We start from the raw sequence: 24758 nt of genomic DNA, 5'->3' as shown, positions 1-24758 counted from the left end.
CTTAGATTCTCTTGGGCTGCTTGAGAAACCCTCTTTAATCTGAATCCAAGCTCTCTCAAAAATGAAACCACACTGTCACCCACCTCTGCCTCTTCTACCCACTAGTCCTTAAGAATATTCAAGATCTCTCAAGGAGGGTGCTCATACATCAATTTGAATGAGGGCACACCTAAGGAGGCCTGTATATTCTCCCTACATGCATACAATACAAATAGGAAAAGCTGATCCGAATCATCAAATTCTCCTTTTAATCCTTTCCTCAGCATCATCTTCATAGTTTGGTCGAACCTTTCTACCAACCCGTTGGTTTGGGGGTGATAGTGGAGGCCCGCCCCTGAGTCAACTTTTACCCTAGTCCTAGTAGTCAATGGCCTTTATCTCAGGTGTGGCTTTCTCTCAGAGAATAGTCTCACAGAAATAGGGAAAAATTAAGGATGAAGAATGGGTAGGAAAATATAGAAAGCATAGGGAAGGAATGAGGTAAATTGTACTTCTTCAAATAAATACTTAAATGAAACTTAATAACACAGAATTGTAATTAAATATTTCTTTTATCTTTCTTTCTAGTTCCTAGACTGTCTCTGCAGGTGCTACAGAACTCAAGATTTTTTCCATGAAATCCGTCAGAAGTGCATTCAAATCACAAGGGGGCATATCAGGGGTGTGTTAAGGGCAGGATCTGGACGTTCCCAACATTTGGACATTTTTCAGTCATAATGGAACAAAACAAAACTGTCCAGTACAAAACTAAAACGTTTTGAGCTAGACCTGTTTTTATAACAAATAAGGCACAATAAGGTGCCCTAAATGACCAGATAACCACTGGAGGGAATCAGGGATGATGTCTCCTTACTCCCCCAGTGGTCACTAACCCCCTCCCACCCCCCAAAATTTGATTTAAAACATTACTTGCCAGCCTCAGATGTTATACTCAGGTCCATTAGAATAGCATGCAGGTCCCTGGAGTAGTCTAGTGGTGGGTGCAGTGCACTGCAGACAGGTGGACTCAGGCTAATACCTCCCCCTACCTGTTACATTTGTGGAGGAAACTGTGAGCCCTCCAAAATTCACCAGAAACCCACTGTACCCACAAATAGGTGCCCCCTTCACCTGTAAAGGCTATGGTAGTGGTGTACAGTTGGAGGTAGTGAGTTTTGGCTGGGTTTTGGGGAGCTCAGCAGACAATAATAAGGGAGCAGTGATGAGATGTGTACCTGGGAGCATTTTATGAAGTCCACTGCAGTGCCCCTTAGGGTGCCCTATTGCTTTTCTGGGATGTCGGGGGGACCAGTCTACTAAAAATGCTGGCTCCTCCTACATCCCAGTGGCTTGATTTTGTACATTTTGCATTTGGACTTTTTTTCCCCCCGAAAATGGGCCAAAAACCCAAATGTCCAAATCATAAAACCTTATTCAAAACAGTATTTAAAAAAAAAAAAAAAGAGACAGACATTTTTCTTTTTTGAAAATGACCTTTCCTATGCAGATTTTGGATGTTTTTTTTGCAGAGGGGGAGAGGAGACATGCTGGACATGGGCAGGGACGCGCTGAGAGGGAAGCAACGCGAGAGGAGACGAAGACAAGCCTGCATGCTGCGTGCCTGCCTCACTGCTGCCTTCACTTCTGGACCGGTATGCCATGACTTGGGGAGGGCAGGGGAGAGAGGCGACATGCTGGACAGGGAGGGCAGGGGAGGGGAGAGAGAATCGCTGGACAGGGAGGGAAGGGCAGGGGGGAGAGGAGACATGCTGGACATGGGCAGGGGAGGGCAGGGGAGAGAGGATGGAGAATTGCTGGGCATGAATGAGGGGAGGGCAGGGGAGAGAGGCGACATGCTGGGTATGGAGGGCAGGGGAGGGGAGAGAGAATCACTGGACATGGAGGGGAGGGCAGGGGGAGAGGAGACATGCTGGGCATGGGCAGGGGAGCGAGCACGAAGAATTGCTGGACATGAATGAGGGGAGGGAGGCGACATGCTGGGTATGGAGGGCAGGGGAGGGGAGAGAGAATCGCTGGACATGGAGGGGCGGGCAGGGGGAAGGAGACAGGCTGGACATGGGCAGGGGAGAGAGGACGAAGAATTGCTGGGCATGAATGAGGGGAGGGAGGTGACATGCTGGGTATGGAGGGCAGGGGAGGGGAGAGAGAATCGCTGGACATGGAGGAGAGGGCAGGGGGAGAGGAGACATGCTGGACATGGGCAGGGGAGGGCAGGGGAGGGAGGAGAATCACTGGGCATGGGTGGCTAGAGGGGGGCAGGGGGAGAGGAGGGTTTTTGGACATGGGTGGATGGAGGAGAGGGCAGGGAGAGAGAAGAAATGCTGGACATGGATGGAGGGAGGGAAGAGTGAGGAAGGAGATGAGGGAAAAGGAAGAGAGGAGAAAAACTGCACATGGATGAAGATAATAGGCAGAAGCTGGATCCACTGGACAGTCAAGTCTGCGGAGTAGGACCCAGCTTTTACTATGGATGTAGAGCAAGAAATGAAGAAGAAAGGTGGAAAGTAAAGTAATAAATGGAAAGGAAGCCCTGGAAACGGAGTTAAGAGGACAGATAGCAGCAGAATCGGATACTGGGCCAGCATGATCAGAAAAACAGTCACCAGACAACAAAGGTAGAAAAAATCATTTTATTTTCATTTTAGTGTCTGGAATATATCCAATATGAGAATTTACATCTGCTGTTACAGGTCCAGTATCCCACTGGGGATACTGGACCTGTAACAGCTTACAGAAATTATTTATAATGAATAAAAACCACATTATTTTTTTCTCCTATACTAGTATAATGTTTTCAATGATGTCTGTTTATATGCGCCATGGCTGGAATAAGGGGTGTGGCTAATGTGGGCGTGGCTATAATAGGGGTAGAGCCATATGTGGTGGCCCTGCCCACAATGAGTACCAGCACCTTTTTTTTCTACAAAAAAAGCACTGAGGTTAGGAGACTTGCATGTCATTCACTCAGTCTCATCCAACTCAGGATCAGGACATGTTAATGTAACCTCTTGAAGTTTACATTGAATTTCATTGTTCTTCAGTATATTCTAATGCATAAGATCTGTAGGCTTAAAAACAAATAAAACAAACCACAAAAATTGTTAAACAGTCCTCCTTTTCTGGCAGTTGACAAAATCCTGTCTCTGTATCCATTGTACACAACTAACAATATCGCTCCTAAGAACATGATTAACTGGAGAAAGTCCAAGGCACGTTGTAGTCTTTCCTACATTGGGAACAGATGTTGAAACAATGCGCTGTAAGATCTTCATATCACTAAGAGACTGATGTGCTAAAGTGCAGCGCTGGGTTAGATCAGGGCTCCATCAAGGCTAGCATCCTGCACCTGACAGTGTCTAGTTTCAGGGCTGCCGGGGAGGGCAAAATTTGCCAGGCCCGGCCTCCAAGGTGGGGCCCGGGCCCAGCACCGGCAAACTTCTTTCTGCCTGTCTGCGTCTTCCGGGTCTGTCTTCTCCTTCTCCTATATGCCGCCCAGGACCCGGATGATCAGGTTAATGCAATCATCCGGGCCCCAACTCCAGGCATGAGCAGGAGAGGACAGACCAAGGAGGTTCAATGAAACAGGAGATCAAGAAGTTGAAGCCAGTTAGGTTAGTCTCTCTTTCGCCTTCCCCACACAGCAGTCATCCCACAACAAAGCAAACAAACCTATGAGCTGCTGCATTCACGATGTGGTTCTATATTGCTCAGCAGCATTTTATTTGATCCCACTTATATTTTCAAACATGCCAGCTTGTACAGCAGGCAGGGGCGGGGGCGTGGCGGTCCGGTTTTGCCCCGGCCCAGCTGTGTCTCTTGGTGGCCCTGCCTAGTTTGTCAGCTGCTGTACATGTCACATCCCAAATAGGAATGGTCATGCCATGTTGCTCAGTCCCAGAAGGAGAAGACTATTAAAAAAACAGATTAGTGTCATGTTTATTGTATACTAGTAAAAAAAGGCCCGTTTCTGACACAAATGAAACGGGCGCTAGCAAGGTTTTCCTTGGAGTGTGTATGTTTGGGAGAGTGTATGTGAGAGTGACTGTTTGAGAGTCAGAGTGAAAGTGTGAGTGTGTGAGAGAGAGAGTGAGTCTGGGTGTGAGTGTGTTTGTGAGAGTGTGTGAGAATGAGAGTGTGTGCAAGTGTGTATGTGAGACACAGTGTGAGAGAGAGTGTGTGTGTGTGGGCAAGAGAGAGAGTGTGTGTGAGACACAGATTCTCTGTGAGAGTGAGTGTATGACACCAAGCGAGTGTGTGAGTGACTGTGTGGCACATAGAGAGTGAATGTGATACAGTGTGAGACAGAGTGTGTGAGAGTGAGAGTCAGAAAGACATTGTATATGAGAGAGAGAGTGTGAGCCGTGCCCTCCCAATCCATGGCCATCTGTCCCCTGCCCCCTCCATTCATCCTTTTCCAGCAATTCCCCTCTGTCCCTGAGCCCTGCCCTCCCAATCCATGGCCATCCATGTTTGTCTGTCACCTGCCCCCTCCATTCATCCCTATCCAGCATTTCCCCTCTCTGCCTGAGGCCTGCCCTGCAATCCATATCCATCCATGCCCATCTGTCCCCTCCATTCATCCCTATGCAGCAATTCCCCTCTCCCTGAGTCCTGCCCTTCCAATCCATGCTCCTCTGTCACCTGGTCCCTCCATTTTTCCCTATCCAGCATTTCCCCTCTCTGCCTGAGGCCTGCTCTGCAATCCATATCCATCCATGCCCATCTGTCCCCTCCATTCATCCCTATCCAGCAATTCCCCTCTCCCTGACTCCTGCCCTTCCAATCCATGCCCATCCATGCTCATCTGTCACCTGGCCCCTCCATTTTTCCCACTCCAGCATTTCCCCTCTCTGCCTGAGGCCTGCTCTGCAATCCATATCCATCCATGCCCATTTGTCCCCTCCATTCATCCCTATGCAGCAATTCCCCTCTCCCTGAGTCCTGCCCTTCCAATCCATGCCCATCCATGCTCCTCTGTCACCTGGCCCCTCCATTTTTCCCTATCCAGCATTTCCCCTCTCTGCCTGAGGCCTGCTCTGCAATCCATATCCATCCATGCCCATCTGTCCCCTCCATTCATCCCTATCCAGCAATTCCCCTCTCCCTGAGTCCTGCCCTTCCAATCCATACCCATCCATGCTCCTCTGTCACCTGGCCCCTCCATTTTTCCTTATCCAGCATTTCCCCTCTCTGCCTGAGGCCTGCTCTGCAATCCATATCCATCCATGCCCACCTGTCCCCTCCATTCATCCCTATCCAGCAATTCCCCTCTCCCTGAGTCCTGCCCTTCCAATCCATGCTCATCTGTCACCTGGCCCCTCCATTTTTCCCTATCCAGCAATTTCCCTCTCTCCCTGAGTCCTGTCCTCCCAATCCATGCCCATCCATGCTCCTCTGTCCCCTGCCCCCTCCATTCATCCATTTCCAGTAATTCCCCTCTCTCCCTGCTGTGCCCTGTCCTCCTAATCCATACCCATCCATGCTCCTCTGTCCCCTGCCGCCTCCATTCATCCTTTTCCAGCAAGTCCCCTCTCGCCCTTCCATAACCCCCCCCCCCCTCGCATCCATGCTACTCTCTCTCCCATGTCCCAGCCTGGCCCGCCCTCTTCTCCCCCCCCCCCCTTCGCATCCATGCCTCGCATCCATGCCCCCCCCCTCCCCTTCGCATCCATGCCTCGCATCCATGCCCCCCCCCCCTCCCCTTCGCATCCATGCATCCCTTTTTTTTTTTTTTTATTCTTTTTAACTTTACCTCCGTGGCGGTTCGTGCAGCGAAGCGTCAGGGAAGGAGGCGGCGCTCCCGACGTCTAGCTTTCCCTTCGCTGTGTTCCGCCTTATTTTGAAGGCGGAACACAGCGAAGGGAAGGCTAGACGTCGGGAGCGCCGCCTCCTTCCCTGACGTTTCGCTTCCCGATTTGTTTGTTTTTTTCGCGAGGGCGGGGCAGAGACGGCTGGCTGGCTTGAAGGCTTCACACCACGAATCCACGAACCCTACAGCTTCAGTGACGTCAGATGGCTTCACAGAACGTTGTCCTCATTAGAACGTTCACGGTGCGTTTTATTATATTAGATGATAATGATCAATGTTAATGAATTGCAAATGAAGCATGTTATTGCAGATCCTTGCTTACACATAATCCCCCTCATTCCGTAATCTTGAGTGCACATTTTCATGCTTACCCCCCTGTTTTTAAAGCCGTGAATAGCGGCTGCAGGTGCGGTAATGCTGACACAGCCCATTCACTTTGAATGGGTTGTGTTGGTGCTGCTGTGCGGCTTTGTAAACAAGGGGGTTAGTAACTAAAATTGCACATGTGGGTTATAGAACAGTGCTAGTTATATGCATAGGTTAACTGGAAAATTAGCCACTAATTAGCACTAACAACAAATAATTGGAGTTAATTGGTGCTAATTGTTATGCAGATAAGATATGCTGAGCATGGAGTAAGAATAGAGACAGGAACACAGGGTAAGGCTGGAAAAAGGGTGAATAGGGACAGTAAGAGGACAGATGCTGAACACAGAGAAGAGATGCTGGACAGGACAGATAGAGACGCAGAGAGAAGATAAGAATAGCCATTCTGGGTCAGACCAATGGTTCATCTAGAACAGTATCTTGTTTCCAAAAGTGGCCAAGCCAGGTCACAAGTACCTGGCAGAAACCCAAATAGTAGCAACATTCCATGCTACCAATAGCAGGGTAAGTAGTGGCTTCCCCATGTCTGTCTCAATAGCAGACTATGGACTTTTTCTCCAGGAACTTGTCCAAACCTTTTTCAAATCCAGGTACACACTGTTAGCACATCCTCCGGCAAAGAGTTCCAGAGCTTAACTATTCGTTGAGTGAAAACATATTTCCTCCTATTTGTTTTAAAAGTGTTTCTTTGTACTTTTTGAAAGAGTGAAAGATTGATTTACTTCTACTCGTTCTACACCACTCAGGATCTCAATCATATCTCCCCTCAGCCATCTCATTTCCAAGCTGAAGAGCTCTAACCTCTTTAGCCTTTCCACACATGAGAGGAGTTTCATCCCCTTTAACATTTTGGTTGCTTTTCTTTGAACCTTTTCTAATTCCGCTTTATTCTTTTTGAGATACAGCAATCAGAACTGAACACACTACTCAAGGTGAGGTCACACCATGGAGCAATACAGAGGCATTAGAGTACTCTTGGTCTTATTTACCATCCCTTTCCTAATATTTCCTAGCACACTGTTTGCTTTTTTTGGTTGACGCTGTACACTGGGCAGAAAATTTCTATGTATTGTCTACAAAAACACCTAGATTTTTTTTCTTGGGTGCTGACCCAAACATGGAGAGAGAAGAAATGTCAAGGGCTATTTTGATACAAGGCTGTTTTGTCAAGGCTATTTTGTCCTGGCTGTTATGTGGGGGTACCATCTAGAACAGCGGTTCCCAAACTGGGTGCTGCGGTACCCCAGGGCAGCTCAGTGAACTCACAGGGGTGCAATGGCATACTTTCTACACCTCCCTCCCAAAGATCTGCCAACTCTCCCCCATTCAGTGGGAGACTCTCACTTTGGTGGGTCATCTCCCACACTCCCACCAAAGCGGGGAATTCCCCTGCTGAGACACACTGCCATCACTGTGGTGACAAAATAACAGAAAGAAAGCGTAGAGCCACAGCCTTTAGGCATGCATTGCCGGCTCTGCTGGTCTTCTGCCCCACTTACGTCAACTTCCTGTTCTGGGGCAGAGGAACGACAGAACCAACAGCACATGTCTGAAAAGGTTGCAGCCTTGTGCTTGCTATTTATTGTTTTGCTGGGGCTGCTGCTGCTCATTGGGGGAAGCAGCAGTGGCCAGGAAAAAGAAGATACCGAGTGGAAAGGGAAGGGGGGTTGTGGAGAGAGAGGTATGAGATGCTGAATGGAGAGCAAGGAGGAAAAATGATAGAAGAATGTTGATGCTGGATAGAAGAAGGAGAGAGAGAGAGAGAGAGAGAGAGAGAGAGATATGATGATGAGTGGAAAGATGAGGATAGAAAGTAGGGAACTCGCTGGATGGAAAAGGGCTGGAGAGAGAGAAGATGCTGGGAAGAAAGATAGGAAAAAAGGGGGGCAACATAGCTGGAAGAATGGAGAGAGAAAGAGGGCAGAAGCTGGATGGAAGAGAGAAGGTGGAAAGAAGCTGGAAGAAAGGGGGAGGGAAGGTCGGCAGAAGCTGGATGAAACGGAGAGAGAAGGTGGACAGAAACTGGATGGAAGATGAGAGAAGTGGGTAGATGCTGAATGGAAGGGAGATAGATGGACAAAAGCTGGATGGAAAGGGGAGAGAAGGTGGGGCTGAAGCTGGATGGAAGGGGGAGAGAAGTGGGTAGAAGCTGTATGGAGGAGAGAGAGAAGGTGGGCAGAAGTTGGATGGAAGGTAGGACTCAATACCATTGGCAGTGGCAGCAGCGGCGGTGGTGGTAGTGACAGCGATAGGAGAGAGAGACTTGAGAGGAAATGTGTAGCCTAGGGGCGCCATGACCCCCCCAAAATTGGGAACCACTGATCTAGAAGGTGATCAGGATCTGCTGCTGTAGTATTAATGGTGCTAGATAAATTGAAAAGCTTTTCATCCATTTGGATACAGAAAGTGAAAGTGCCTTGGTGCTTTGTTGCTTTTACTATATGAGACGTGGGGTAAGGAATAATATATTGTAGAGGAATATATTCGAGTTATTCCCCAAGTTTTCCACGTCATCACTGTGACCCCTGACGCAGGTGCTAGTCACCGAAACACGGCCCGTGTCGGATCTTTTTGTCAAGGCTCATTCATTAAAGAACTGTGTTCCATTTTTAAAGGCCCATGGTGCTGTTTTTTTTGTTTGGACTTTAGTTTGTACTTCGTTCCCTCTCTTTTGCTAGATAAATTGAAGCCTTAGGGCAGTGGCTCCCAAACCTGGTCTTGGAGGTACCCCAGCCAGTCAGGTTTTTAGGATACCCATAATGAATATTCATGAAAGAGATTTTTCATGTAGTGGAGGCAGTGCATGCAAATCTCTCTCATGAATATTCATTATGGGTATCCTGAAAACCTGACTGGTTGGGGTATCTCCAGAACCAGATTTGGGAACCACTGCCTTAGGGTTTTGTTTTGTTAATAAAGTGCACTAAGCATTTCATGCATGAATTAGCACTCACTGTAACTCTAACCATGCTGAAATGACAGTATGTGCTAATTCACACACTAACTGCATACCTTGTTATGAGGTGGGAAATAGGGTGGGTTATGGGTATGGATTGCGCATTGCAGCTAGTACACAGTACTTTACTGCGCTCTGTCACTGTTGTAGTTATGCAAATGAACTTACTGACTCCTAATAGGGTACTTACTGCACTATAAAGAACTTTTATGCTTTAACTCTATGGGAACATCTCAAACAGTTAGTGCATGGCCCTTGTAACACACATTAATTTTGTATTTAATGTACAGTAAGTGCAAAACATTACTGAATTTTAGTAAAAGGACCTCTTAGTTTTTCATTTAATATACTTTTTTCTTTGTTGGTCTTTGAATTTGTTTATATTCTCGTTTTTGCTTTTATTCTTATTGTGGTCGATATTCAAAATGATTTAACAGGCCAGAAATAGCTGGCCGGTTAAATCGCCTGTTCAGGGCTAACTGCTACTTAACCGGGTAGTACTGCTGAAAATAATCGTTTAGTGCCGATCTGCAAACTTGTTATTTTGGAGCAGAGTTCCAAGGGTGGAGTTAGCACTTGGTCAGCTAAGTGTTAATATTCAGCATTTAACCGGCGAGGTTAACTGTATAAAAGTTAATCCAATCTTTATGTGGTGTCGTGTAACCGGTTATGTGCTGAACATCGCACTTAATCGGCTCTGTGTTAGTTGGCTCTGGAAACCCTGAAATTCAATGCCAGTACCTGGACATGGCCCGGCATTGAATTTCTTGGTTTAATGCCTGTGGGGGGGGGGGGGGGGGGGGGGGGGAGTGTCAGCAAAATGTGGACCCATTGTTTCTGTAAATCACCATGGATGATCTTCAGACTGAGCAGGCACTCAAGATATACTATTAAACAAAAAACAACAAACTCATCTAAACCTGAAGGATAAAGCAAGTCCTAAATTCAGACCGAGTTGTTTGGAGCTTTTCTCTGGTAAATATTTTCTCTAACAAAGCTGGCATTATGAGCCAGGAATTTCAAACTTTGCAGGCTGGCTCTACTGATCTCAAAACATTCAGCATAAACATTGACAATGCTCATTCATGATGCTGGTGGCAGATGGCAAACAAGAGGATTGCACCAGTATCCCACCGTTGGAAGTATGAATTTTTTGAAGGGTGGAATGGGTTGTTTTTTTGTAGCATATAACCAGAAACCTATGAAATTCATGGATAGTTGCCTACTTTTGAAAAGGATTACATTGTCCTCAACTAATGCTATTTGTGATCAATTCCAATGTGGTCAAATATTTGCCCAGGTGAGTCAGTGGAGGAGTAGCCTCATGGTTAGTGCAGTGGGCTTTGATCCTGGTAAACTGGATTCAATTCCCACTGCAGCTCCTTGTGACCTTGGGCAAGTCACTTAACCCTCCATTGTGAACCCACAAGGTACAGAGAAAGTATCTGCATATAATGTGTACAGTGTTGACCACGTCTAGAACTGCTATAGTAATGATTAGCAGTAGTCATCAAAAGGGCAGGACTATCTATAATGAAAACCACAGTTAGCACCTCCAAATCAATTATAGCTGGCATCAAAAATTTGACAACCTTGTTAGCAACTGAACAGACATTCAGGGCCTGGTTTTTCCTGATAACATGTGCAGTCTCCCCCCCCCCCTCCCCCCACACAGGGTAGTTCAAAAGTGACATGTAAAAGTGAGTTCTGCAAATCCACATCTCAAATCCTTTAATTCGGTATTTCATTTGGCTATGAAAGATTTTTCTTCAGTGAGTTGGAGTGTGGAAAAGGTTGCCGATTCAAAATGTATTCTATAGATAGATTGCATACAGATGATGTGAGTAATGGAACTTCAGTCACAGCAAAGTGCAATTAGGTTTGGATCCTGAATGGATATTTTCTCATATGAGGCTATAGTGCATTTGGTTGCTGGATTCAAAATGCTTTAATAAAAATTAAGTTTAACAAGGCAGAGGCTTGTTGCCCTGAGGAAATGATTTTGTTTTTGAATCCTTCTAAGAGTTCTGGCTTTAATAAAGTGTTTTAGATTGCCCTTCCTTCCATGAGGTCATCTGGTAAAATTTAAAGAACTGAAATTTTCTTTTCTGGGAGATGCTTTTGGGAGACAGTTTTACTGACCTGATTGCAGTATATATTATTGTAACTTGTTCTGGCGCAGGATTATTGTCATGCAATCATGCTGAAGTTTCAATACTTGCTTGCCAAAGAGATCTTAAGGACCAGGCATTCCGGTCATATCTCAACAAAGAATTTTCCCATAGACACAGAATGAGAAAAAAAAAATCTTAGGTTGACCTCAGAAGGATCAACAATGGCAACAGTTCCCAGTTATACTCTTCCCTTGGTTTACAATCATTTCCCATGATTAATAAACAGCGGGATTCCTTGAGAGAAGGTAACTATTTCAGCAAGATTTAGGGGTCCTTTTACTAAGCTGCAGTAAGAGGACCCCTGCGGTGCCAATTTCACATGTCCAAACTAGGGCAGGCCACTTTTTACCACAGCTTAGTAAAGGAGCCCTGCAAGTCTTAGCAAAAGACAGCATCAAATTCACAGACCAACTGGGTTACAAGTTTCAGGTTAGATCCAATGTTGTGAATTACCTTAAAGATCAAACTCAACATATTAAATCTAATCTGATACTCATAATGGAGCCAATACTCGTAAATTTACTGTGACTTGAACTCGCGGTAACCTTTTTACTGCTTTCTTTGGCAAGCCCAAATAAATTGCATTACAATAATCAAGATGGCTAAGAACTATCATCTAGTCTACTGTCCAAAAATTCCTGTGGTTTCTAACTAATTTCATCTAAGCTGCCAACCATCTGTAGCTGATACTGTGCCTTCTTTACCACTTTGATCCAAGTTTCTATGTTCAGCCTAGTCTTGCAGTTCAAAGCAGATCACAAATAGAATCTTTTAACAAGATCCCATTCCCAACATAGGGTTCATACACCAATTCAATTATAAAATGAAAAATCACCATTCATAAACTTTATTTTCCCCTCTCAGTTCAAACTCTATGTTTGAACTGAGTTTATACCTTATATGAAAGGTTTTTTTTTGTAACAAACTATCGACTTTACACAATCACCTATACATCATAAGACTCCTGAAGAAGGCGCGAGCTAGCGCCGAAACACAGCTGTGTTGAGTCGTTTTCACTTCGCTTGCAATAAAGAATTGTTTCTTTATAGACATCTCCTCCAGTTTTTAGAAGAGCCTACCTTTCCTACTTCTTGCTTCTGCAAACTTTTATAAAACCCACTTCTATACTCTTAAAGTGTAAAACATCTTACGAAACAACCATGTCTTCAAATCTTTTCTAAAATCATTACAGGCCGGTAGCTGGGAGCACCAGAATCACCCATGACCAGAAACAGATCACCATGACCAGAAATCATTTTTGTCTAGTGTCACATAACTGATGATCTTTCACTGCTGAAAACACAAGCCAAAGATCACCTAAAGAACATGATTGTCATCCTAAAATATATAGGTAGAGTCAACATCAATTTGACTGCACTGGCAGCCAATGTAAAGCAGTCAATAAAGGAGTGGCCCTATCTATCTTTGTCTCTTCCAAACTCATCTTAGCTACAATATTCTGCATAACTTGAAGCCTGTGGAATAAAATATCAGGCACTTGATCAATCTATGAATCCAGTACTAAAGTAGAAAACTTCAATTCCTGTACTACAGAGACAGCAAAACCCAGTAAAGGAACTGTTGCCAGTTCAAGAAGCAACATTAGAATACTCACCATAAAAATCCAGTTTTACTGTTTATTGTTTTAAAAAAAACGTATATTCCACATTATCTCAAAGATTCTAGGTGGATTACCCAATAAACACACATACTTATTAAAAATTTTAAAAAAAACAACAATACAATATCATGGCCACATCTAGAGATCCACAAAACAGATAAAATACAAAAATTTACAGCAAATCATACTATAGTTAAAAACTCATCAGAGTTTTAATCAATGTAGTGCAGCCAAACTCCCAACATATGTATACACCTTCCTAAAATATTTCACATTTTGGTCATAGGCTTATGGCAGGGCATGTAAAATTGTACCTCATCTGCAAGGATATTGTTGATTGATTTGCTTTAGAAGTAGTTATTATTCTCTGTGGCTCCTAGATTTGATGATAGTTGTTCCTAACATTAACACATAGCCATTAATATAAAAAATAGAAAAAAAATTACAGCCACAGTAAAAATGCCCTTAGCATGTGAGAAAGACCTGAATAAGGGCATGCAAAGGCCTATTTTTATTACAGCTTAGTAAAAGGCCCCCATAAAAATGTCAGACCAAAGGTCCACCAAGCCTAGTATCCTGTTTTTAACAATGGCCAATCCAGGTCACACGTGCCTGGCAGGATTTCAAAAACTAATAAGATTCTATGCTGTTTACCCCCAGAAAAAGCAGTGGCTTTCCCTGGGTATACCTTACAGCACATCAATGTGTATTTTAACAATGCAGGAAAGAACCCCATTCTTCCCCTTTCCTCTGCAGTTTTCCAAATGTTTGCCAAGGCTTCACAGGTAGCAGCACCTAGATTTACAAGATGGCCACTTTCTGCTACCACTCAAAACTGCCTACTTAGACTGCACATATCAGCGCAGTAGCGTCTTGTCATTCTCTGACACCAGACCACAAATTATAAACACCTGTTTTTTTAAAACCTTCATTTCCCCTATATTTTTGTCATTAGGGCTATTTGGCTGTAATATTCCAAATGAACCCAGCAAAAACAGAGAAATAATTTACAGGATCCAAATTATGGCAAGCACTGTCTGGTGGTCACTTGTAAATCATGTATGTTGTATTTTTACTTGAGACTTGCTGGCATAAATTGCTAAATATGACCCACGCTGTAACATCCAGAAGAGCTTCAGTCTACATTGCTGCTCCATAGATTAGGGGAAAAGGATTTTAAAGGATATTTTTGGCTTATTCAAGCTACTGACTACCATATTTTAAACACATTTTTGTAGTATTGCAGCCTTAAGTACCTATTCAATAGTAGCAATTATACTCTTAAAAAGTTAAATATGGTACCATAGTGTCACTGTTGCCAGTAAGGCTCTCCTGAGAGCCTTAATCTAGATTAGAAGCTCTTATCCTGTACAGGCATGAGCTAGCTAGCAGACCTAACAAATGTTTTAAGTTGTCTGGAATGCCATATGAATAGGGTAAGTGTCTCTTTCTTTAGCTACGCACTCAGAGAACATACAAATCAAACTTAGAAAAAAAAGCAAAACAGTCAAGGACCTGTAAATTTAAAGGAAATGTTGCATTCTCCCAATAAACCCAATGGATTGGCTCAGTGGATTGATGCAGCCTAAGTCAGTGATTTTCCAACCTGGTCCTGGAGGCATCCCAGCCAGTCAGGTTTTCAGGATATCCACAATGAATATTTATGAAAAATATTTGCATGCACTGCCTCCACTGATGGCATGTTCTAAAATGCATGGCGAAATGGACATCTATGTGCTGCTATGTGCAGCATGAACATCCATTTTAGACACAAACCCAGCCAAAATAAGAGTGGGGAAACAGCAGGCACAGAGGCATTTATTTCACAGCAAATGAAAGTCTGTGTTGTGCATAGAGTTAAGTTTACCATATGGCTCCAGAAAAAGGAGGACAGATTGAGCCAGTCTGGGTTTTACTTCCATTGCGTTCAATGGAAGCAAAACCCAAACTGGATCAATGCGTCCTCCTTTTTCTGGAGCCATATGGTAACCCTACATAGAGTCCTCCCCTTATATCTGATCCCCTTCCCCATGCCTTCTAATCCCCGCTCGGAAACAAAGAGCTGTGGCTCCCCCAAGCCCCACCTTCCAACCCCTCCCCCAACCCACCGGGACTTACCCATGCAGTAGATGTCCCATTACAGTGTCTTTGGGTGGCAGCAGTCCCTCTCCACTGCTGCCCCAGGAGGACACTAGGATCCAAGATGGCGCCTCTGCCTTCAAGCACTGCTTGAGCATGAGAAACGTAGAAGACAGTGATAGTAACGGGCAAAAAACGGTTAAAACCCTGCCTTTGAAGAACTGGCATAGCCACATACAATGCAACATTATTTGGTGGAACAGGGAGTGGCTACTAAAAGGAGCAGTACTGCCATAAGAGATGTTTAATTTTTTTTAACATGATGGTAGTATTGTGACAGCTGGAAGTGGGCTCCCTCTATCACTGCATCAATTAAATCCTAGGGGTGTGCATTTATTTCAAACAACATGCAAACTGTGGTTTTCTTTGCTAAATAAGAACAACCGTGACCAAGACAAGCTTGAAAACTATCGGCCAGTATCTAACATCCCATTTCTAGAAAAACTTATAGAACAAAAAGTCTGTGATCAACTCATGAACTGGCTAGAAGAGAGAAATTGGCTAAATACATGTCAATCTGGATTCAGACCCAGTTAGGAAACAGAAATGGTCTTTATTTCCCTACTAGATGATCTTCACACAAACTGAGACAGGGGATTTGCCTTGGTGTTAGTACTGCTGGATTTCTCAGCAGCTTTTGACAATGTGGATCATGATATCATGCTAGTACGACTGGCAGAAATAGATATCGATGGCACACTACTTGCTAGGTTCATATCCTATTTATCAGACAGGCAACAGTCCATACTGTTCGGCAGCACCTCTTCGCCGCCATGAACACTGACCTGTGGGGTACTGTCACCTATTCTGTTCAATATTTACCTCCAAGCCACTAGCAAAGCTGATTCAGTCGTTGGACACTCAGTTCTACATCTATGCAGATGATGTGCAGCTACTTATACCCTCTGAACTTGACTTACCCACAGCCCTGAATAAACTGACTACCTGTTTAACAGCAATTCAAGAATGAGCTAAAAATAACAAAGATTACCTTAACCCAAGTAAAACACAAGTGGGCACGTATCTGACATCAAAATCTCTTTTGGGAAATGTGAACTCCCCCTCAAATCAAGTCAGAAACCTTGGAATGTAGCTAGACTCAACACTTACGCTGATCCCCCCCCCCAATCCAAGCAACCTTCAAGAGCTGCTTCTATCATTTGTGACAACTTGCTACCTCTCTCTCTCCTTACATTTATTTATTTATGTACCTACTAGTAAAAAAGCCCCGTTTCTGATGCAAATGAAACGGGGGCTAGCAAGGTTTTCTTCTGTGTGCATGTGGGAGTGTGTGTGTCCCTGCCCTCTGCCCTCTCTCCCTTCCCCTGTGCTGTCTGTCCTCTCTGTCCCCTCCCCCCTCGGAGTCGAGTCCTTCAGTGTTAAGTTTCCTGCTGTGTTTGTGTTACAGAGATAGTGAGGGCTTCTGCCCTCTCTCCCCTCCCCCCTCTGAGTCCTTCACTGTTACAGAGAGAGCGATTTGATTTCGTGCTTTGCTGTGTTTTCCTTCACTGTTTGTGTTACAGAGAGAGCGAGGGCGGGGCAGACACTCACGGGGAAACCGGATATCTCTCCCCCTTCACACTTCCGGCTGGAGGCTTCATTTAGAACGTTGGTAGTGCCTTTTATATAGAGATTTTATTCCATTTGATATACCACTGGCCACCAGGTGGCACCTAGGTGGCTCACAATAAAGAGAAGACAAGTCTTGTTCCAGTTGTGCATACCATTATAACATCAAGACTGGATTACTGTAATGCACTCTACACTGGTCTGACTACAAAGGGTTTGCAGCAGCTCCAACTGATTCAAAATGTTGCAGCAAGATTGAAAGGATGTTGTAAGCGACATGATCACATCATATCATTTTTGCAGAAACTTCCTGGCTACCAGTACAATACAGGGCTAAATTTAAAACTCTGTCTGATCTTCAAGGCCCTTAAGGGAGATAGCCCAGAGAACTTGAAGAACAGGATCACCCTCTGCACACCTCCAAGGACACTAAGGACCTCCCAAGGAGTATCCCTAGCCACACCCTCTCCAAAGGAATCACATGATGTGATAGCTACCACCAAGCCTTCTCCAGAGTAACTCCCACACTTTGGAATGCACTCCCTGAAAGGCTTTGCTTGACAAGACTATCTCTTCTTCAGGAAGCAGGTGAAAGCTTGGCTCTTCTCCCAAGCCTTTAATGGAAGAAGTAACTAACTTGCTTGTCACACATACAAGGTGTGAAACCAGCTTCATATGCTATAGCAGGACATGTTTATCCACTCCTACTCTAGCTAAGATAAAGTTCAAGCACCTTTCTGAACGGCAACTTTCTTTAAATTAATCTCCTTCTTTTCTTACTCCTGTTACTCTATCTTACCTATCTAAATGTTCCATCTTTCCTTATAACCTATGCTGTCTATTAAAATATTTGATTGAATATTGTGTTGACAGTGTAATGTAGGATACGTTGTATTGTTATTTGAATATTTTTAGTGCTGTAATTGGCTATTGCCTATGCTTGATTTGTTCTTGCTGTACACCGCCTTGAGTGAATTTCTTCAAAAAACGTAGTAAATAAATCCTAATAAATAAATAAGGGGCCCTTTTAGTAAAGCTTAGTGAAAGCTTAGCACGCGCTAATGAACATCAGTGTACGCTAAATGCTAAGAAGCCCACTATATACCTATGGGCTTTTTAGAATTTAGCGCATGCTAAGCTTTAGTTTAAGGGCCACTAAATATTGTTTTCTAATAAAAATAACAGGAATAAAATTACATTTTGTGAGTGCCATTAATAGTGCACATTCTTCCAAAAGACTGTGCGCTGTTGCACAATTGGCAAATAGAGTGCACTCTTTCTGAAAGAATGTACACTTTTTCCAAGACTGCACACTCATTCTGGAGGAGTGGCCTAGTGGTTAGGGTGGTGGACTTTGGTCCTGAGGAACTGAGTTCAATTCCCACTTCAGGCACGGGCAGCTCCTTGTGACTCTGGGCAAGTCACTTAACTCTCCATTGCCCCAGGTACAAATAAGTACCTGTATATAATATGTAAGCTGTGTTGAGCCTGCCATGAGTGGGAAAGCGCAGGGTACAAATGTAACAAAAAAAAACCCCACACAATCTTAGGGGTCCTTTTACCAAGCTGCGGGAAAAAGGACCCTTTTTACCTCAGTGGGTTAAAAGCCCCCAGACACATATGGCCATGGGGTAAGAGAATTCTTACCGCGTGACCATGCGACGGGGACCCCTTACTGCCACCCATTGAGGTGGCAATAAGGGCTCCTGCACTAACCCAGTGGTAACTGGGCAGCATGTGGCAATGCCCAGTTACTGCCAGGTTACCACCACACAAGCCATTTCCAGGGGGGGGTCCTTTTCCCCCCAAAATGGTGTGCGCTCTGGAGAGGACTACAGCTGGGAGCTGCGCTGGGCTTACTGCCGCTCTGTAAAAGGGCCCCTTAATGACAATGTTTCTGAAATGAGAAAAATACTAACCAAACCTGTCCCCCTTCCAAAACAAAATAAGCATGACCATAAATGAGACAGAAAATGACATGACACGAAAACATTTGGGCTGCACACACCTACACTAACCCCGATTCTATAAAAGTCGTCAAAACTTGCATATGCAAATTTAGGCACGCCCCTGATTTGCATGCACAACTTAATAGAATAATGAACCAATTCGTGCCAATAATTGGCTTTTTAACAAGCACTAATAAGATTTAATTAGGAATTACATGTGGACCGAGAAAGGGGGCATAGAAATGGGACTGTCATGGGAATTTCGCGGTGGATTGAGGGTGTGGTTCTGAGTTACGTGCACAATTATACAATAACAGTGCTCCATGTGTAAATTTAGGTGTAATCTAATTTAAAGGGACCATATATTACTTGTGTGGGGATTAAATCATTAACTAATATTCAGATTATTCCAAACACTTAATATCAAGTCATTTTTATATATAGGAATAATATTCTCACAGTGTACTCATTTATAAGTCCATCAAACTGAGTAGACGGGGATCTTCAGAATTTTAAACAGTGTCTACTCAGTTTGATGGACTTATAAATGAGTACACTGTGAGAATATTATTCCTATATATAAAAATGACTTGATATTGAGTGTTTGGGATAATCTGAATATTGGTTAATAAATTTAGGTGTAGGCATTTGCACCACATTTTCATTTACAGGCAAACTCTCTATTTAAACATTATTATTCTACAAACCGTGCTGAACATTAGGCGTGGTTTTTAGAATATCGCTTAAGTGATTTTTTGGCACTGGTTTTGTAGGTGCCATTTATAGAATTCACCCCTAAGGACTAGATTCTGTATATCATGCCTAAAAAATCAGCGCCAAAACAAAATACACCTAGGTGTATTCTATAAAGTATGCCTAAAATTAGGCGTACTTTATAGAATAAGCCTAAATTTCCATGTGGTTTATAGAACATGCTAAGTGGCCATCTGCGTGACTAAGTTAGTCACAGGCAGTTAAGCCAAATAAAACTTGGTGTAAATGCCAACACCTAAATTACGGACGGAAAGAATGTATTCTATAACAATGCGCATAGATTTTAGAAATGCCCATGAGCTGCCCATTCAAAGACCATGACCATGCCCCCTTTTTCAACTATGTGACTTAGAATTTACGTGCATCATGTTACAGAATACGTTTAGACTGTCCTGCGCGTAAATTCGAATTAATGCCAATGTACAAACCAGAGATGACAAGACTGTATCACCCCCAAAGAGTGAGATTAAAGATTATAAAGTGAAGTTTAAATCTAAAATAATTACATGTCAAAAATACTTTACAAATGGAAAAACAGCAGAAAATTATATTAGATTTCTTTGGTACCTCTGAAAACACATAGAGTGAATGCAGTATTAGGAAAAATTTCAAAGCTATTTGGCCAACAGTAGTTACATGGAGTGGAGGAGTGGCCTAGTGGTTAGAGCACTGCTCTTGCAATCCAGAGGTGGCCAATTCAAATCCTGCTGCTGCTCTTTGTGATCTTGGGCAAGTCACTTAACCCTCCATTGCCTCAGATACAAGCTTAGATTGTGAGCCCTTCTGGGATAGAGAAATATCCAGTGTACCTGAATGTAACTCACCTTGAGCTACTACTGAAAAAGGTGTGATCTAAATAAATAAATGGTTAAATTCTTCAGACTGAGAACTTCCTTTCCCTGAGCATGCCTCATCTAGTGGTATGCATCTCTACCTATCATCCTGAAGTTTGTGACAGCTTATTTTTCCCCAGAGCCTGCAGCCTCCCCCCCCCCCCCCCCCCCCCCATTTTCCATTGCTCTGCCTCACTTCCTCCCACCGGCTGGATCCTTCCCACAATCTTTGCTGCTAGTGACACTAGGAGCATACAGGGAAGGTTCACTCACACAGGAGGGTGGATTGGGGCATTACAGATAACTAATGTACAAGCCTTTTTAAAATTACCCACTGGGGAGGGGGGAGTAATTCTATAAGGAGTCCCCTAGCAAGAAAGTACATAAATGACCTTTTACAGAACACCAACTAATGACAATGATTTTATGGTACATACTTTGCCAACAGGGTGCAAGTAGTCAGAATGCACATCTACAAGTGTAAATTATAAAACATTATGGGACTGAAATTCAGCCCACAATATTCAGTGTTTTTTAAAACACCAGATGCCTTGGGTAAACAAGGACCAGATATTTGCTTGTATCTAGATACTGGCTGATACAGAATATCTGGCAATCAGCTCTGACCAGTATTTATTTATTTATTTATACTTTTTAAATTTACAAATCACAAGTAAATCAACTTGAGACAGGAAAATCCGCTAACATATTTAAACAGCTCAAAGGCTTCCATGAAATAACAAAAATAGCAAGAATAAATTTCTTTAGCATATTAAAGTCCACAATAAAGAGTCCAATTTTCCCAAAGACTGGAGATTAAAAAAAAGAAAGATAAATTTACAACATTAGAGATAGGAAAATAGATCGAGATTTTAGCGCTTACAGACTAGTTTAAATTTACTAAAGAGTTCTTTTTGATGTTATAAAGGAGCTCAGTTGAGAGGGATTAAAATACGCATACTTAACACACTGATAAGTTATCAAACACTTGCATGGATATTTAAGATAGAAGGTAGCTCCCAATTGGAGCGTCTCCTGTTTTAATTGCAAAAACTTTTGTCTACGCTTTTGCGTTTCTCTTGATAAATCAGGAAACACCCTAGTTTGTAAACCTCTAAAGGATTTTTTCTTTTTTTTTGAAAGAATTTTCTTAATATCCATACTTTATCAGAGGTCAACGCAACCGTAGCCACTAAAGTTGATGCGGTTATTAGTTCTGAATCAGAACTTTCAAGCAATGCTGTAACATCTAATGGTTGATTATTCAATAATTTCTCATCTTTTTTTCCTGAAATATAAAAAGCCTGGGAAATAGGAGGAATCTGTTCCTCATTAATATCTAACACTTCTTTAAAGTAGTTCTTTAACATCTCCCTTGGTGAAATCAGAGGTTGTAAAGGAAAATTAATAAACCGCAAATTGTTACTTCTCAAATGGTTTTCAAACAGCTCTGATTTTCTCCTTAGGTTAAATATATCTTTAATCATAGTCATTTGTAATGACTGAATCTGTTGAACTTCTTTCTCCAGGTTTTTGGTCTGCAATGTCACTGATTTAATTTCATTTTCCACTTCCTTCATTTTCCCATTCAACACAATAATTTCTTCGTCCATTTTCTTCATCTGGGGGCATAAAGCCTTCCCAAGTTCTGATATTAAATGCCACAGATTGTTTAGAGTTACTTCAGCAGGTTTTTTAAAGGAAAACATTTCTTCTGTCTCACTGTATTTCGATGCCTCCCTTCCATTCGCTCCTGCCACCTCCTCACTCGTTCTTTTTTCAGCGTGTGCAATTATAGTGGGGTTTGAAAGACTCCCCATGTCCTCCGAACAAGAACTTGTATTTGCCTCCCGTCTCACCATGCTCGCTAGCACTTCGGTTTGCGGGCCTGAGGGCACGGTCTTCGGTGAGCTGCTACACACTGGCTGGGGAGGCGGGTCTCTTCCGTTGGGGCTCAAAGAGACTTCCAGCCCATTGTCCTGCCCACTATCTCCAGGTGTGGGCTGGACATGCGGGGCCGCCTTCCGACGGCTGCTGGAATTTTTTAAAGGCACTTTGAAAGTTTGCATCTGTTGCTGACCATGAGTGCTTTTGAATATGATGTCTAGTGTGCCTGAATCTGGAAAAGCCCAGTACCAGAGTTAATGAATAAGATTTGGAGTCCAAGTGGCAAGCAGGAACCAGGAAGCAGGTATGGTGTCTGAAGAATAAGCAGAAGTTGAGTTAAATTGGCAAAAAGGAAATGAGCAGCTGAACTCCTACAATACTGTTATTCCAGTAACCTCTGACCTGAGATGACTTGATAAACTCTAGAGGAGACCTGATGGTATTGGTGTTAAGTACATCACCAGTGTAACCACATTAGAATAGACCCTCTTAACAGCATCTTTCTCATGCCATGTATGTTAACTCTTATCTGGTTTCATAATTTACCATGGGTTAAGGTGTTGGTATGCTCTTCCCAAACTCTGGATTGCATCTTGAATAGTTCTTGGACGCTTTCCTTCTAGTGTTCCATGTTGTGCATTCACAATGACTACAGTCCAAAGCAGTCTAGAAGTTATAACAATGGACTGTGAACCAGGAAAGCCAGGGTTCCAATCGTACACCTACCACTGACTCTTTGTGCTAGTGAGCAAGTCAGTTTGCTTTAGGTATACAATTAGAATATACACTCTTTGGGAAAGGGCCTTATTACATCTGAATATTTATTACCATTATGCAGTATTATGTATGTCTAATAGAGCTATAAAAATTATAAATATTATTAAGTCAAAAGGGGATTTGGTTCTTAAATGTATCCTTTCATGCTTTCCAAACTCTAAGACATGGTTGAAGGGGGTTTAAAGGTCTGTTGCTTGAGAGACATGTGTCCTGATGAAGATACACAGCTATGAAGTGTATTTGTGAGAGCTAGATACATCACAATAAGTGGTGCCTGGAGATCTTGGATAACATATAAATTAAAAAAGGTATCTACTCTCTCTCACCGAATCTCCAGAGTGGGAGTTCATATTTGAAGCAGCCATGAGTGGGAATCTTGGTAGGCATCCTGTGAAATGAGGCCTGTCCCAGGTTTCTTGCTCTTGTAGGGGTTACTCTGATTCCAGTGTTCAAAGGAGATAGACTAATCAAAATTAGGGCAAACTCCAGAGTGCTGTTACAAGAGTGGATAGCAGAAACTTCTTGTAGGTATATGGCCAGAGAAACCTTAATGGAGAACTGGTTGAGTGAGAGGGGTCTCATTCTAGTGCAGGGAGTCTACCCTGTGTATTCAAAAACTTCACGATTCACCAGTCAGTTTGAGATGCCAAAAAAAAATCAAAAGGCCCAAAAAACCTAAAAGATCCTTGACGAGTAGCCTGGTAAGAGTTTTGAAGTCAGAGGAAGCCCTTGCTGCTGCTGTTCTGTCTATACAACTGTTTGGATTTATGGAATAGCTAATTAATTGCCATTCAACAGGCAGCTGTCTCAAATCCTTTGTTTTTGGAACACAATCAAGTGTAGATGTGTCTGTGTTTTTTACATCTCAATGAAAGGTCTCCTGTGTGTTGAAGCAAGAATTCTCTTTCCCCTTTCTCCCTGCCCTCCCCCCAGTTGGAGGAGATCCTATGATCTCTGTAAGTTGTATGATGTCCCTGCAGCTTCATGGTGTGTACCCTTAGCTAGAGTAGGTAAGGAAAGGGGTTACAATGGTCTTGAAACACTGTTCAAAATTCAGAAGGAGAACATGGAATTGTTCTTTTCCAGGAAAGTAGTGACACTTCGGGATACCTTGTATTAAAACACTTATGATCAGGCCTGCTTTATTGGTGTTTGTGAGCTATCTGTGGGATCCTATCCTAAACAGCAGGCAACATTGATCTACAAACCCCTGAATTATTCCAGTAACGACATGTGGTTCTACTGGCAGGGGAAGTGGATGGGAAGTAGAGCATTCATGACTTCAGAAGGGGTCCAGGCTGGTTCTTGCAGAACATCTAATTGCCATCACAGGTGCCGCATCTGATTTGATATGATCTGGATTGGGGTGATTGGTTCTTTCATTACCTCCACAGGACCAGTACCCTTCATCATGTAGTAGAGGGCTTGATAGAATTTGTCAGGGACTGATTGGGGTATAATTGGTCTCTACCAGCAATAGTGTATCTGGATATGGAGAGGCAGGGAGTCTAAGGAGCATGTAGGAATCAGACAGAGTCCAGGAAGAAATGAGGAGCTGTGGAACCAGGCAAAGAATAAGTGAGAATCAAGAGCTGAATTACCAGGCAAGAAGTGAGCATCCAAGTGCCACAGTGCTTTATAGCTGCACCACTTTCTGGTGTTTACTGGTTTTGTGTATTCTAGACAATGAGGAATTAGTCCTTCTCTGAACCATTCATTCCTTCATGGGGCATGTCTGTATTCTATTCACAGTCAAAGTACCTCTGAGGAATCTACCTCCCATGTGATGTGTTGGCTCCTTATCTAAGGTTTTGCTTTCCAGTGCTACCAAATCAAACCTCAGTATTCCCTCCATCTGAGCAGTAGTGCTGGACCTTATTTTA

Source organism: Microcaecilia unicolor, chromosome 3 (assembly GCF_901765095.1).
Source record: "Microcaecilia unicolor chromosome 3, aMicUni1.1, whole genome shotgun sequence".
In the NCBI taxonomy this organism is placed as follows: Eukaryota; Metazoa; Chordata; class Amphibia; order Gymnophiona; family Siphonopidae; genus Microcaecilia; species Microcaecilia unicolor.
The sequence above is the reverse complement of the archived record's forward strand: the minus strand, read 5'-3'. Positions refer to the sequence as shown.